Consider the following 16,055-nt stretch of genomic DNA (forward strand, 5'->3'; position numbering starts at 1 on the left):
TCACTCCTTGCTGAGGCAAAATGCACGGCACCCAAAATTAGGGAAGGAAAAATTTATTTCTTACAGTTCGTGGGGGCTTCGATCCATAATCTGTTGGCTCCAAGGCAGCATGGCCTTTATAGAAGAAGCCCTTAAAGGGCTGCTGCAAACAGCAAAAGTGAAAACAAAATCAAAAGCAAAAGAGAATGCCCCACCTTCTTCCCTGACCCTTACACAGCTCCACCGCTGGGTGGATGAAACACTCACACCACCAATCCTAGGGCTAGACAATGAATCAATTACACATGCTAAATTCAGTTTCCTCCATTAATGAATGAGGCTTTGGAGGACCATTTAAATAAACCACAACAGTGGGAAATGCAAACTGACCCGTGTTGTAAATAAAAAACGACATTTATTGGTGATTTAGGCAGTGTGAAGAAAACAGAAAAGAGAAAAACACATGAAATATTCAAACCTTGTTATCGTATACAAAAACCAAAGAACAAGAACTGAATATCCATAATGTTAACTTAAAATCCATCTCTTCTCTCAGGGCTAGGGACCGGATCATTTTCCTGATACTATCCTACAGTAAGAGGATAACTTTAATCTAAATATTTCTGTGTAACTATTTAATATGTGCTAAAATGCATTTGAGTCCTAAGTCATCAGAACAAGTAGATAAACAACAGGTCTAGCAAGTAAAATGTAACAACTCTTACATTGCCAGTTGGGGGAAAGCTGCCCAGTTAACTACCTAAAGTTACCACAGATCAATTACTTTCAGTATATATTAGATATATTGGCACTCGGAGTACAAACTTCATTCTCCATGCTTGCTGTTTTCTGTTAGCAGAATTATATATGCCAAGATAGCATAGCAAATAGGTTCATAAAACATAAAGCACAGTTTCCACCATAAGACAAAACACACAATCCATCTAGTGGATAAGAGAGTAATTGTAATATTTCTTCCAGGTGTTTGATTAACACAATACATCATTGCCTCAATGAACATCATTTCACCTTTTCTGTTAATGAAAAGGCTATTAGAGAGGCAGGGACTGTAATGTATTCAGCAATCCATGGAGGGCCAGAGTTGCTGGCATGGAGGAATGAGAAGGTTCATCTGAGGGCCACATTTTTTTTTTAATTTAAAGAAATAAAATAAAACCAAACACTGAAAGGGTATAAGTAATACAGAATTTCAAAAAAATAAACAGTAAGAAATCACTAGTTAATAGATTACATATTGTCATCTTAGAAATAGTTGTTCAAGTTACAGGATTAAAGCATACAAAGTGGACATTCAAACAGGGAGACTGCAAACAGTTGTGTTCAATGATCCGACAAAAAAAGTAATATGATCATCTATCTGACACACCTAAACACACTTGCAGTTGTGTCCTTTAGAGCACTGTCTTTTCCTGTCTTTTGTACAATAACATTTACACATTTTGGGTTTTATTACTTCCACAGTTCTTATTACTCTCTTTGTTTTTGGAAGAGAATAAAACCAAATGTGACAAAACAAAGCAGTCAGTCAAAACAAAGGATAGACATAGTACACGATGTAAAAACAGAATCCAAGGTAATCAACAATGGTTACCATAATGCCTCTTGCTACCTTAAAAAGAATTGCCTATATCATCAGGTATAATAAAATTAATAAATAGTATTGGAAAAACTGGCTCTCCATATGCGGAAAACTAAAACTAGACCCATGCTTATCAACATGTACTAAATTAAAATCTAAATGAGGGCCACATTTAATGGCAGGAGAAATCACATTTTGTGTTGTGTCTGAGTGGGTGATGGGTGTGACCTCGGAGTCTGCATTTCCATCCTGGCCTCTGCTGCTCACTGCTTCTGCCCATGGTGAAGTAAGCAGCTTTGCTCCACCTGGCCCTCTGCCCCTGTAACCCTCCGCCACGGCTCCTGGCTCCTCCACCAAGGCTTCTTCACCAGGCCCTCTGCCGTGATGTTTCTAGTGTAGGGCCAGCTGACAATGGAATGAAAATTCTGAAGCCATAAGCCAAACAAACTTTTTCTTCTTTTAAGTATATGTTATAGGTATTTTGCTCCTCAAATGGAAACTTGTCTAATATAGAAAGATTTCTTCTGTTACTTTACAACCTCATTCCTGTCAACAGTGCGTGCATGCACACACACACGCTCTTTCTCTCACACACACATACACACACACACACACATACAGAGTACTCCAGTCATACATATATCAAAAACTACAGTAAATGTTTTAAATTTTTTTAAAAAATGATTATAGCAGAAGGGACACTTCAATTAAGCCCCCTCGCTTATCCCATCTTTCTTTCTGGAAATGCTCTTTTTAGTGTCTGTAGTTGTGCTGTCTGAACTGATTTTGTGTCCTAAATTGAATTGAACGTTTACCATTCACATACGTTTTGACTTTGTTTAAGAGCTAGAAGTAACACAGTGCCAAATTCAGTGAACAAACTAGATGAGGATGCACCGTAATGCTTTTGTTTGGCAGAAATTGCCAATAACATCTTGAATCAACTCAGAACATTGAAGCAGCCATGAAAAGACACCCATGAAAGATTTCCAAAGCTTCTTTAGAAAAAGGATAAGAACGAATAGGGTACGCATACTCGCAGGTGCAGGGACTATTTTCAGGAGGATTAATGGCAGTGTTTTCTAGTCAAACATTTTCTGAATTTGTACATCATGTCTGATGGACATAATAGACCTTAAAAATTTCGTGCTTTAATAGTTTTCTCTAAAAATGTGCAACCTTCTCTGCAATGCAATCATTCTGAAAGTATATAAAGTTGAGGGCATTTTGTGAGAAAGCTACTAAAGTAAATAAACCACTCCACAGACCAATAGTAGAGGGTGCCAAGGGGGCAATGGGACATTTATCCCTATCAATCTTATGTTGTTTTTCTTTGAATCATCTTGCAAGTGTTGAATTATTATTTCCTGATTTCTTATTATTTTTAAAAGATCTTTCCTTTGCTGTTCACTAGCTGCAACCTTGTCTTCAAGGTCTGAAATTCTATCTTCACATTCATTGAGGTGGGTTTTACAACTTTCAATGGAATTTTTGATTTCCTGTATATCTCTTTGTATCTGCTTTATATATTCTGTTTGTTTCTTATGTTGTTCATCCAGGATTCTCTCTTTTTTTCTAGTTCCTCCAATTTTTTAACTGTGTCTTTTTTAGATATGTTCAGCATTTCCTTCATTTCTCTTATCATTTCTTCTTTTACCTGCGAGATTATTTCTAGTTTGAATTCCTTTAAAGCTTCCCGGAGTTGTTACTTTATTTTGGTTACTATTATTTCAGGGATTTCAGGCATATGGCATGTATTTCCTTCTATGCACATGGCTCCTAGGCTTTCTTGGGATGGGCTGGATGTCTGAGGTTGCATTTTGGTCTTTCATTTTGTCATTTTCCTATATTTCCATGTTTCAAGTGTTGTCCAAAGCTTCCCCTGGGCATGTTGAAAATTGTTTCCTATGTCCTGGGCTCCTGGGACTCCTCTGGTAGTGTAGCTCCCTCCTTGGGCAGCAGATTAAAAGAAGGTTGCCAGGCTCCTCTCAGTTAGACCTAAAGCTTCCTCAAGCTATGCAGCTACTCCCTCTGGAAGCAAAGCTCCCTGAGTGAAAGAAGGCCACCTGGTGTGGTCCAGGCAATCCCAAATCCCACTAAGCCCAATCTAGTGTGGCTGCAAGCCCAATGGGCCCCCAACCCCCTAGAGCAAGGATCTCATACTCTCCCAGGGATTGGATGTTGTGTAACCCCAGCTCCTTGGATGGCAAGGCTCCCCAGGCTGATAGAAGTTCCCCCTATGGCCTAGGTAGCCCTCAAACCTCCTCAGCAGGGCTGCTGCCTCCTCCAGGAGGTGGCAGTAGTGCTGGTGCTCTCCAGGTCGAAAGAAGGTCTCAGGCAAGGCTAGAGCAGGTTCCCGCAACTTGGCCCAGTTCCCTCCTTCAGGCGGGGTTCCGAGTGAGAGAGGGCAGTCAGCAAGGCCAGAACGGCAGCTCAGCCCAACGCACTCCTCCAGGCAGGCAGCTGCAGTGTGCACTCTGGGTGAGAGTAGGTGAAGAGAAGGCCAACATTGCCTTCTTAGTGTGGGTAACTGACCAAGTGACCCCGGCTGAACTATGTGCCTTCATTGCCTTTCTAGAACTAAAACAGCTGATTCAGTCTACAATGACTGAGCCATTCATTTTTCTCCTTGTAAAAGGAAATATTTTTCATAAATATTTATGAACAAATTTGAAATTGAAATCTGTCATCCTGCTTTTCAAAAAAGTAAAGGGAGATCCACTTTAAGAGAACAGGAAAAGGGCCTGGGGATTTAGCTCAGCGGCATAAGTGCCTGCCTTGTAAGCAGGCAGTCCTGAGTTCGATCCCTGGTACCTAAAAAAGACCAAAAAAAAAAAAAACAAAAACAAAAAACAAAAGAACAGGAAACCAGGCCCAACATTTCTCCCCCAATGAAGAAGTGCAAACAGCAAATGAAGCATGAAAAAAATGTTCCACATCACTGATCAGCTGAGAGATGAAATTGAAAAAAAATCTCACTCTTGAAAGAATGGTTATCAAGAAATCAGCCAATAACAAATACTGGTGGGGCTGCCAGGGAAAAAGGAACCCTTCTACACTGTTGGTGGAACTGTAGAGTGGTACAACCATTGTGGAAGTCAGTGTGGAGATTCCTCCAAAAACTATGATTACAGTTTCCATTTGACATAGCAATTCCCCTTCTTTGTATTTTCCCTCTAAAATTAAAGGCATCATATCACATATGCATGCACATGTTTATAGCAACAGTTTGTAACAGCTAAAGCTTAAAAACAGCCCAAATGCCCATCAATTGACAAATGGATAAGGAAGATTTTTTTTAACATGGTGGAGTATCACTCAACCATAAGGATAAATGAGATATTTACAGTAAAATGGACGGACCTACAGACACATATTCTTTTTTTTTTTTTTTTTTGCTTTATTTAAAATTTTTATTTTAAAAACAAAAAAAGAATAAAAATGATGACAGAGAAATAGAGGCAATACTCTTAAGCTAAATAAATTAGGCACATGTAAATATCACATATCTCTCTGGTGTGAGAAACTGAGAGTGTACATAAGAACAAAATTTATAATAGATACTGTGAAATAGGAAGTGATTGTTCAAAAGCAAAGAGGAATTGGGTTGGATGGAAGGGAAAAGAAAAATTAGGGGGAAAAGGCTAAAATAGAAATAGAATTTTGTAATAAGGACAGAAAAGAGTTGAAGAGAGATGAGGAGAATGGGGAAAAAAGAACTAAGATATATCATGTACTGGTACAAATTCTCTACAATGAATGTGATACTTATGTATATCATAAATGTACAAAAAAACCTTAATTTTTAAAAATTGCAGAAGAATAAAAGAAGTGGAAGGAGGCTTCCTTTAAGAGGACAGGAAATCAGATGCAACATTTTGATAACCCTATGATATATTTCTCTTCATAAAATATTTAAGCCATAATGTTTTTTATTTTAAAAACAAACAAAAAAGGATAAAGTCAATATAGAATTAAAAAACAAATAGGAAATTAACACTATTAACATATTACATATTGTTATCTTGAAAGTAGTTGTTCGGATTACAAGATTTAGACATGAAAAATGATCAAAAAACATATACAAGATAGATAGATATACTACTACTCTATGTTCATCAAAAAGCTATAAGGTTTTATTTAAAACTTCTTTTTAGTATTTCACATAAGGCCAAAATAAAACAGGCAAAATTTAAAATAAATATATTCATCTCAATTAGAGAAAAAATATAAAGAAGCTGTTTAAATCTCAAATTTCATGGAATAATAAAATCTGCATTTTGGTTTTGGAATGAAATGAATCAGATTAACTGATTTCTGACAGAATGCATGATTATTTGATGATTTAACAAAATGAAGATTGCTTCTCCTAGGTTGGACAGGCTGCAGTTTGATGTACTTTATTGGATTGACCTGGAATTATTTGTGATCTGGAAGATACAGAATAATGAAAGCACTAATAGCTTTTTTTCTTCCCTAGCAAAGGTGGTGTCAAGCAAGGATCAAATACTCCTCATTTGACTTCCATTTCTCCTCAGATCACCATGATGGGGAATTATTAATTTTTAAATTATTGTGGTTCTCAGAACTGGTTTGGATGATGAATTTCAGATCCTTGTCCAAAGGACCAGCATCACTGTCTAGTACTTCTACATCTATCCAATGATTGTGCAACCTTTATGCTCTTCCACCTATCTTTTTTCCTTGTTTTTTCACCCAACACATCTTTCTTACTCTTTGTGATCATTAGATGACCTCAAGTCAAAATGTATACAGAAAAAAAGGACCTCTGATGACTATGAGTTTATGCTCCCTGTACTAAACACAACTTATTTCCTTGTGTCTTTCTCCTTCTGTTTTGGTCAAAGTGATGGCTTACTTTCCTATCCATGCAAAGCATCTCGAGGGTAAATAGGTCATGCTGATTGCCCAAGATGTAGACAGAGATTCTGGATTCAAAAGAGAATCCAATCCTACAAACATCAAATTAATTATGCCTTTGAGGAAAAGGGAATATTTTAATTGGCTCTTTAGAGTTATTTTTAAAGTAAGCATGGGGTACACCAAAGAAACACATTATAAATCATCCTCCCTGTTTGTACAAATATAGTGGGGTAATATTGACAGGTAGGTTATTTTCTGCTTTTGTTATTTAAAAAATGCATCTTCTATTTTTGTGTTCAGATGAGTGTCCTATAGAAATGAAAAACTCCCTCAATCATGTTTGACTTTCATGCTTCGATGTTGATATTTACTTAACTCTGCAAAAGTTATTATTATATGCAGGCTTTTCTAATGTATATTTGACAAACAAATAATTCAGGGTATGTTCTTGAGAGCTAATTTTTTTAAACAAGTTGTATATAATCAACAAATGTAAGAGCAAGTGATCTGAAATCTACCTTAATTCATAGCAATAGAATCACAGCACTTCAAGTAATTCCCAGATTTGAGCTGGTTCACAGACCCAAGATCTCCCAAATTTAGGGCTGGGTCTCCTTGAGTTAAACACTTATGCTGTCTGCTTTCTCACACCCTTTTCCAAAAGCACCTGAGGTATTTTGCCAGGGTAACTGGATTTTTTGAAAAGGGAAGTGTTCAGATATCTCAAGACTCATGGACACTGGAACTGATTTAACACTGATGCCAAAATACTCAGAACACCACTGTGGCCTCTGTTAAAGCTGGGGCTTTTGGAGGGCAGGGAACCAAGGAAATTAAGCAAAAGCCTAACTCACAATAAGTCCAGTAGAAGCCAGATGCTTCACACTTATTTCCCCATATCCCAAGTGAATAACAGGATAAGTAACTGATTTTTGTGTTCATGTCTTATTTTCACAAAAAATTTAAGACACATCAAGTTGCTATCAAGGACACACTTAAATAGCTCTATATCTCTGAAGAAATATTTGTTGTAATGTCACAAACAATGAAAACTAAAATAACTCATGCTTTTCCCTAGTTATTTGCATTGATGATTTACTATTCAAATGCTGCCTTCTTAGGGAGATCCTCTGGCCATGTAAAAGTAACTCACCTACATTCTGTTCCCAGTACTTGCTTTCACCTAACAGTATATTGAACAATTTCATCTATATCTATAAATCTGTTCCTCTGTTCTACAATGCGTGCATGGTGAAAATATAAGGCTTTCATACTCTGGAACCTCAGACATAACAACAGAAGTATATAATGTTCTTCAGGATGTGAATGGATGGGTAAACTTCCAAGACAGAGAAAATTCTTCCTAACTCTATATGTTTTAGTTATCTATTGAGAGATAACTTTCAATTTTATTGCTCTCTGAATGAAATTGAGTAACATATATATGATCTTTGAATGAAAATGCAAGATTGACTGTTAATCTTTTCTTCTTTATCTAAAAGAATTTGTACTTGAGGAGACACTTAAGGTCAAATTATCTTCATCCAGGCAGTTGAGTGACTCAGTTGACAGGCTGATATTTATTTTTCATTTGAAAACATTTGGTTTCATAATTAGATAAAAATTTAGAAAAAATAAACAGTGGCAAGATCATTAAAAGAGAGGTAGACATATGTAAGTATGAATAAATGTATATTTATAAATATAAAAAGTACACAAATGTGAGACCAAACAAACATGAGACAAGATGTGTATATTGTGTGTGTTTGAGGGAAATGTAAGCTAGAGCTATAAAGTGTTACATAAAAATTCTGACTTACATTTTGAGGAGAGTGATAAATGAGTAAATACTAAAACTGATGGAAAAAACAAATTTTCATGAAACATCCTCTGTCACCTTCAGATTTCAAGGGATAAGACACCCTTGTCAATGAGATGGCAATGTTCATTGTTGCTGGCTTCACTCTGTCAAGCTCCCTCTCCAACTTTCTTCTGTCCTACATTTTCATTTTTGCAGCCATCCTGAAGATTCAGTCTCCAGAAGGCAAGCACAAAGCCTTTTATATTTGTGGTTCCCACCTGACCACAGTGACCATATTCTATGGAACCCTGTTCTGCTTGTATTGAAGACCTCTGTCAGAGAAGTCTATGGAAGAATCCAAAGTAATTGCAGTGTTTTACACTTTTTTGAGCCCAATGATGAACCCTTCAATCTACAGCTTAAGGAACAAGGATGTAATATTTGCCATGGAGCAAATGGTCAAAGGTCTATCCTGTGTTCCTGTATCACCACGAGGTCTGTTCAGTCAGAGCACATCTTTACAAGAATGTCACATGTGCAACACTGACTTATTTATCACCATGAATCCTCAGTGCCCATTTTCATTAATATTTTCTTGAAATTAATGCATTCAAAAGTAACTGATTTACTGAAAATTATAATTTGATATTGAAAAACATGTTTGCCTAAAACCTCTGACTAATGTACAAGAATATGACATGAGCTCAATATAAGAAATTAGCTGAAGGTTTACAGATACATCATTTATCTGAGTAAAACTTCTAACCGATCTTCATTAATTTACTACACTGAGGTTCAAAGCAAGTAACCAGTTTTATATTTTTCTCAATGGTGATTTAAATTTTACTATAAAGGCTGCTATGGAGGAATTCCTTTAATGTGTAATATATCACAGATTGAACTATCCAGATAATTTAAATGTATGAATATTCTCCAGGTTTAAATTTCCTGTAACATTTTCTGGCACTGAAATTATAATTGTCTTCAATAAAACTGTCCTTTTAAAAGAGGACATTTAGAGAAGCAATACCTGAAAATTTCCCAAACATGAGCTTTGAAATTGATATCAGGATCAGGGAAGCATACAGAATTCCAAATAACTATAACCAAAATAAAACTACACCCAGACATATAATAATCACCATCCCAGAAACACAACAAAAGAATAGAATATTAAAAGCTGTCAGAGAGAAAAGACAGATCACCTATAATGGAAAACCTATCAGAACCACAGCAGACTTCTCAGCACAATCAATAAAGTCAAGAAGAGGATGGAGTGAAGTATTTCAGATCCTAAAGGAAAATGATTTCCAACCTAGAATGATGTACCTTCCAAAACTGTCCTTCAAAAATCGATGGAGAAATAAGATACTTCCATGACAAAGAACATCTGAAGAACTTCATGATCACCAAGCCAACCCTTCAAAGAATTGTGAAAGACAGTTTAGAAACAGGAAAACACCACTAAGCAAAGCAGACAATTAAACAGAAGAGAAAGGTAAAGATGCAACAGCAGAAAGATAACATGTCAACAATAAACCAACATATAACAGTTATAACCATTAATGTAAATGGTCTCAATGCACAATTAAAAGAAACAGACTGACAGAATAGATCAAGAAAAAAATCCAACCATATGCTATCTACAAGAAACCCATATATAACAAAAGGATACACACAGACTGAAAGTCAAAGGATGGAAAACAGTATTTCATGCAGCAGGAAACCCAAAAAAGTGGGAGTAGCTATTCTGTTTGCAGACAATGTGAACTTCAAACCAATAATGAATCAGAAGAGATAAAAAAGGTCATTACATACTGATTACAGTAAAACATCAAGAGGAAGAGATAACAATCATAAATATATATGCACCAAATTCCAGAGTACCCATTTATTAAAACCAAGTATTAACAGAAATGAAAAACCAAATTAGGAATAACACAATTATAACAGGAGAACTTAACACAACATTGACACCAAGAGACAAATCAACCAGACAGAAAATCAGCAAAGAAATAACAGAACTGAAGCACATCTGTGAATACATGGACTTGATAGACCTATACAGAGTGTTCCATTAAACAAAATGAGAATACACATTCTTTCCTACAGTACATGGGTCATTCTCTAAAATAGACCATATATTAGCTCACAGAACATATTTAAATAAAAGCAGAAGAGCTGAACTTATCCCATGCATGTTATCAGATTGTAGCACCATGAAATTAGAAATTAACAATAAAATGTATGGAAAAACCCCACAAACACATGAAATCTGCATAACACATTCTTTTTTTTTTTTGGTCTTTTTCATTTTTTTATTGGTACCAGGGATCGAACTCACGACTGCCTGCTTGCAAGGCAGGCGCTTATGCCACTGAGCTAAATCCCCAGTCCCTATAACACATTCTTGAGTAATCAGTGGATCACAGCAGAAATTAAAGAAGAAATTAAACAATAACTACAAGAAAATGAAAATGCAGATACAACTTACCGGAATCTGTGAGATGCAATGAAAGCTTCCTCAGAGGGAAATTTATTGCACTGAGTTCCCATATCAGGAAAACAGAACGAATACAAATAAATAACCTGATGTTACACCTCATACATCTAGTAAAAGAAGAGCAAGTCAAGCCCAAAGCCAAAAGAAGGGAGAAAATTATAAAAATCAGAGCATAAATTAATGCAATAGAGACTAAGAAAACAATCCAAAGGATGAATGAATCAAAAAGTTGGTTCTTTGAAAGAATAAATAAAATTGATAAGCCCCTAGCCAACCTTATTTCAAAAAAAGGGGAAGAAAAAGCTCAAATTCATGCAATAAGGAATGAAAAAGGCAAAATCACTACAGACTCTGTAGAAATACAGAAGATCATCAACATCAATTTTGAAAACCTCTATTCTCATAGGTTTGATAACACTGAAGAAATAGACAGATTCCTTGAAACATATGAAGTACCAAGGCTGGGTCAAGAAGATGTAAAGCTGCTGAATAACCCAATTTCTATTAATCAAATTGAAAACATAATTAAGTCTTTACCTACAGAGAAGAGCCTAGGCCCAGATGGATTCACTGTAGAATTCTACAAGAAATAGGAGAAGAATTAATGCTGACACTCCTCAAACTATTCAATGAAATTGAAAGGGAAGCAATCCATCCTAAGTCATTCCTGGAAGCAAATACTATTTTGTACCAAAATCTGAGAAAGACCCAACTAAAAAAGAGAACTACAGAGAATCTCCCTCAGAACATGGATGCAAAAATCCTCAATAACATATTGGCAAGTAGGATGCAGCAAGTCATCAAGAAGATTATACACCATGTCCAAGTAGGACTCATCCCAGGACTGCAGGGATGGTTCAACATACGTATATCAATAAATGTAATCCACCATATAAATAAAAACAAAAGTAACAATCACATGTTAATTTCTATAGATGCAGAAAAGTCTTTTGATAAGGTCCAACATTTATTTATGATAAGAACCTTACAGAAAATTGAAATAGGTGGTATTTATAGCAATATAAGAAAGGCCATCTATGACAAAGCAACTGTCAGTGTCATACTAAATGGCCAAAAACTGAAGGCCTTTACTTTAAAATCAAGCACAAGACAAGGGTGTCCCTTATCACTGCTCCTATTTAATATAGTACTGGAAATACTATCCAGAGCAATTAGACAAGAGAGAGAAATAAGAGTGTTAAAGACAGGAAAAGAAGAAGTTAAAAAATATCGTTATTTTCAGATGACATGATACTCTACATAGAAGACTCCCAAAACTCCATTGAAAGACTGTTAGATATAATAAATAAATTGAGCAATGTAGCTGTATACAAATTCAATACTCAAAAATCAATAGCATTCCTATACATTAACAGCAAAGTCACAGAGAGAGAAATAAGAGAAACCACATCTTTTACATTAGCAACCAAAAATATGAAATATTTAGGTATTACTGTCATGAAAGAAGTGAAAGACCTATACAAGGAAAATTATAATACACTGAACAAAGAAATTGAAGACAATCTCAAAAAGTGGAAAGACATCCCTTGCTCATGGATAGTAAGAATAAATATTGTGAAAATGGCTATTCTCCCAAAACTGTCATACAGATTCAATGCAATCCCAATAAAAAGGCCATCAAAACACCTCATAGATCTACAGAAATCACTCCTAAAATTCATCTGGAGGGAGAAGAGACCTAGAATAGCAAAGACAGTTCTAAGCAACAAAGGCAAGGCAGGAGGCATCACAATCCCTGACTTGAAGTTATACTACAAAGCAACAGTAGTAAAATCAACATGGTACTGGAATCAAAACAGAGCTAAAGATCAGTGGAATAGATTATAAGATACAACCACAACTACAAACACAATCAACCACCTTATCTTTGATAAAGGGGCCAAACAGGTTCACTAAAGAATGACAGTTTATTTAATAAATGGTGATGGAAAAACTGGTTGTCCATATGCCAAAAATTAAAATTAGACCCATGCCTGTCACATGTACTAAATTAAAATCTGAATGGTTCAAAGTTCTGAATATTAGAACATAAACACCAAATCTATTGGAAGACAAATTGCATAAAAACTTTTAAGACATAGTGGTAGATAGAGAATTCATGAATAGGAGTCAAACCACATGGGAAATACTTCCCAGAATCAATAACTGGGATCACCTCTTATTAAACAGTTTCTCTAACTCAAAAGAAATCCCCAGCATAGTGAAAAGAAAACCCACAAACTTGGAAAAAATCATAGTGATCTCTCCCTCAGACAAAGGACTTCTGTCTAAAACATATAAAGAATTTAAAAACTCAGACCCCCAAAATTCAAAGATCCAATCCAAAAATGGGCATCTGAAATGAATACACACTTCTTAGATGAAGAAATACAAGTGGCAAATGAATACATGAAAAAATGTTAATCATCATTAATTATTATAGAAATGCAAAATAAAACCACACTGATATTCCGTCTCACTGCTGAAAGAATGGCCAGGATCAAGAAAACCAACAACAAATACTGGAGAGGCTGTGGGGAAAAAGGAACTCTCCTGCACTGTTGGTGGGAGTGTAGACTGGTGCAACGATTGTGGAAGTCAGTCTGGAGATTTCTCCAAAATCTGGGATTGGAAGTGCCATTTGTTCCAGCTATTCCACTTCTAGGCATATTCCCAGAAGAAATGAAAGCATCATACCACAGTGATGTATGTTCACCCATGTTTATAGCACCATAATTTGCAGTAGCCAGATCTTGCAAACAACCTAAATGTCCATCAACTGAGGAATGGATAAAAAAAGTTGTGGTATTTTTATACAGTGGAGTACTACTCAGCTATAAGGATGACATTGAGATAAGTAAATGGGCACAGTTTGAGACCATACTCATAAGTGAAGTAAGTCAAACCTACATGTATAAATAACAAATGGTTTCCCTAGTGTAAGAAATTATAAGAATACATAAAAGTATGTGATAATCATGATTATGGATTCATGATTATCACATGATTATATTGATTTAAATCCATAATCATGATTATATTGCTTTGAAGCCTTATAATGTTTTGATTCATTAATTGGAATGGTTTTAATCTGGTTTGGTTGTTTTTATTGTCTGTGATGGTATGAACAGCTATTTTGAAGAAAACAGGACATCAAAATAGCTCTTCCTCTTAATGTTTTCCCCTAACCAGTATGTAATGACTTTATCTCTTCTGATTCATTATTGGTTTGAAGTTCACATTGTCTGCAAACAGAATAGCTACCTCCACATTTTTTGGTGTTCCTGTTGCATGAAATACTGTTTTCCATCCTTTGACTTTCAGACTGTGAGTATCCTTTTGAGTTAGATGGGTTTCTTGTAGATAACATATGGTTGAATTTTTTTTCTTGATCCATTCTGCCAGTCTGTTTCTTTTAATTGGTGCACTGAGACCATTTACATTAATGGTTATAACTGTTATATATTGGTTTAGTGTGGACATGTTAACTTTCTGCTGTTGCATCTTTATCTTTCCATTCTGTTTAATTGTCTGCTTTGTTTAGTGGTTTTTTCCTAAGCCTATCTAAAATGTCTTTCACAATTCTTTGCAGGGTTGGCTTGGTGATCATGAAGTTCTTCAGCTATTGTTTGTCATGGAAATATCTTATTTCTCTGTTGATTTTGAAAGACAGTTTTGGAGAGTACATCATTCTAGGTTGGAAATTAAGTCTCTGAAAATAATTGTATGATTTCTGAAATATTTCAGGTGTTTGAAAGACACAGTCACATTCTTTTGCCCTGCTTATGTTTCTCCTAACAATCTACAAATCTCTTAATAATGAAAGCAGATGCCATATTTCACTACATATTGCTACTCACTATGCTTTTCTAACTGTAGGTCTGTGGATTATTGAAGAAATTAACACCAAATTTGTCTTTAGGTCAGGCAGTTTTCTTCAAAGAATATATATTTTGGCCTTATCTTTGTAACTGTTTGACTTTCATTTGCTTTTTTGCTTGTTCATGATCAATGTCTAAATTCACTAAAAGAAAAAATACCTAGGAAAAAGGACAAACCCACTCCTGTTAGAAAAAGTATCCCTCTAATTGATAAATCAAGCTTAGCAAAGAAGCAGTGTATTGGAATGGCCACCATCCTCTACAGAGGTGGGCAACCTGAGCTTCTAGATCTTCCCTGCCACAAAAGAGCTATGCTGCATTAGGTGAAGATTGAGTATTTTAACTTTCATTTTCCTTCCAGATAAACATCTCAACATATAACACTGGGATCTAATATTTTTTTAAAATCTAAAGCACATTACTCTGCTCACCTGTGATGTGGTTCACACTTACTTCCAACTCCAGAGTCTTTAGAACAAACTCAGGAGTGAGCATCATATCTCAAGTGAAGTAAGATACATTTCTCATCTTCTGTTCTCTGGGGACTCTACCCTCATGTGGCCTCATTGTATCTAATTGTTTTTCGCTTTCCAAAATTGAGGAAAACTTGAGTCTCTTTTACACTTGGGAAACCTGAGCCCAGTGGAGAATAAACATGAGTTCTATTTTCTTAATCATCATTAAACAACCTTCTCCCTAACTAGATAGCTTGAAGTGTGGTGCCACTGACATGATCAAGGGGTGATCAAAACTCATGGCAGATCCTTACATTAAAAAAAAACAACAACAAAACCTTATTATAACAAAAAATGCATTGCCAAAAACAAGTGTATTAGAGAAGAATTTTGGAGATTTTGAGAGTGTTTTATGGAAATGTGATGTTTTCTGTAACTGTTTTTAGAAAATATTAACATTCACTTTAATTAGTGATCACACCTGACAGCAGGTTAGCTCTAATTCTGGTCCCATTTTCTGTATAGTTGTGCTTCTATTTCAGAAGCTGGCTCACATAAATAAATGGGAGGAAGCTGAGTAGAGGAGACACTACAAAGGTTAGAGGATGAAAGCTATTTTGACTTGGAACTCTGACTTTGTAGATAACTATTTTACTATGAGTATTTTGCTGGCTCCGTTTGCCTTGAAAATCTACACTAGGGGGAATTCTAGGGATAAAATAATGATTGTTAGTGGCTGTAGTCATACATGTAGCTAATCAATAAAGCAATTTAAGTAGATAGCAGAGTGAACAAAAATAAGTTTGATTAGACAGTGTGTTGAGTCAGCTGGAGGTAAACAATAAACACTAATTCGAATGTGACTGAAAACACCTCATTATGAAATGGGCTATGTAGTGCACATATAGAATCTATGAAGTTTGGACACAAAAGTAGTGATAGATGATATTGC

At 35.5% G+C, this 16,055-nt stretch overlaps 1 pseudogene; it reads left to right on the forward strand.

Annotated features, from left to right (window-relative positions):
• Positions 1 to 8,863, forward strand: part of LOC106027591 (olfactory receptor 5AP2-like) — a 29,192-nt pseudogene extending 20,329 nt beyond the window's left edge.
• Positions 8,864 to 16,055: the final 7,192 nt, after the last annotated feature.

Source organism: Cavia porcellus, unplaced genomic scaffold (assembly GCF_034190915.1).
Source record: "Cavia porcellus strain 051 isolate PalLab524CR breed Dunkin Hartley unplaced genomic scaffold, mCavPor4.1 scaffold_5, whole genome shotgun sequence".
Lineage (NCBI taxonomy): Eukaryota > Metazoa > Chordata > Mammalia > Rodentia > Caviidae > Cavia > Cavia porcellus.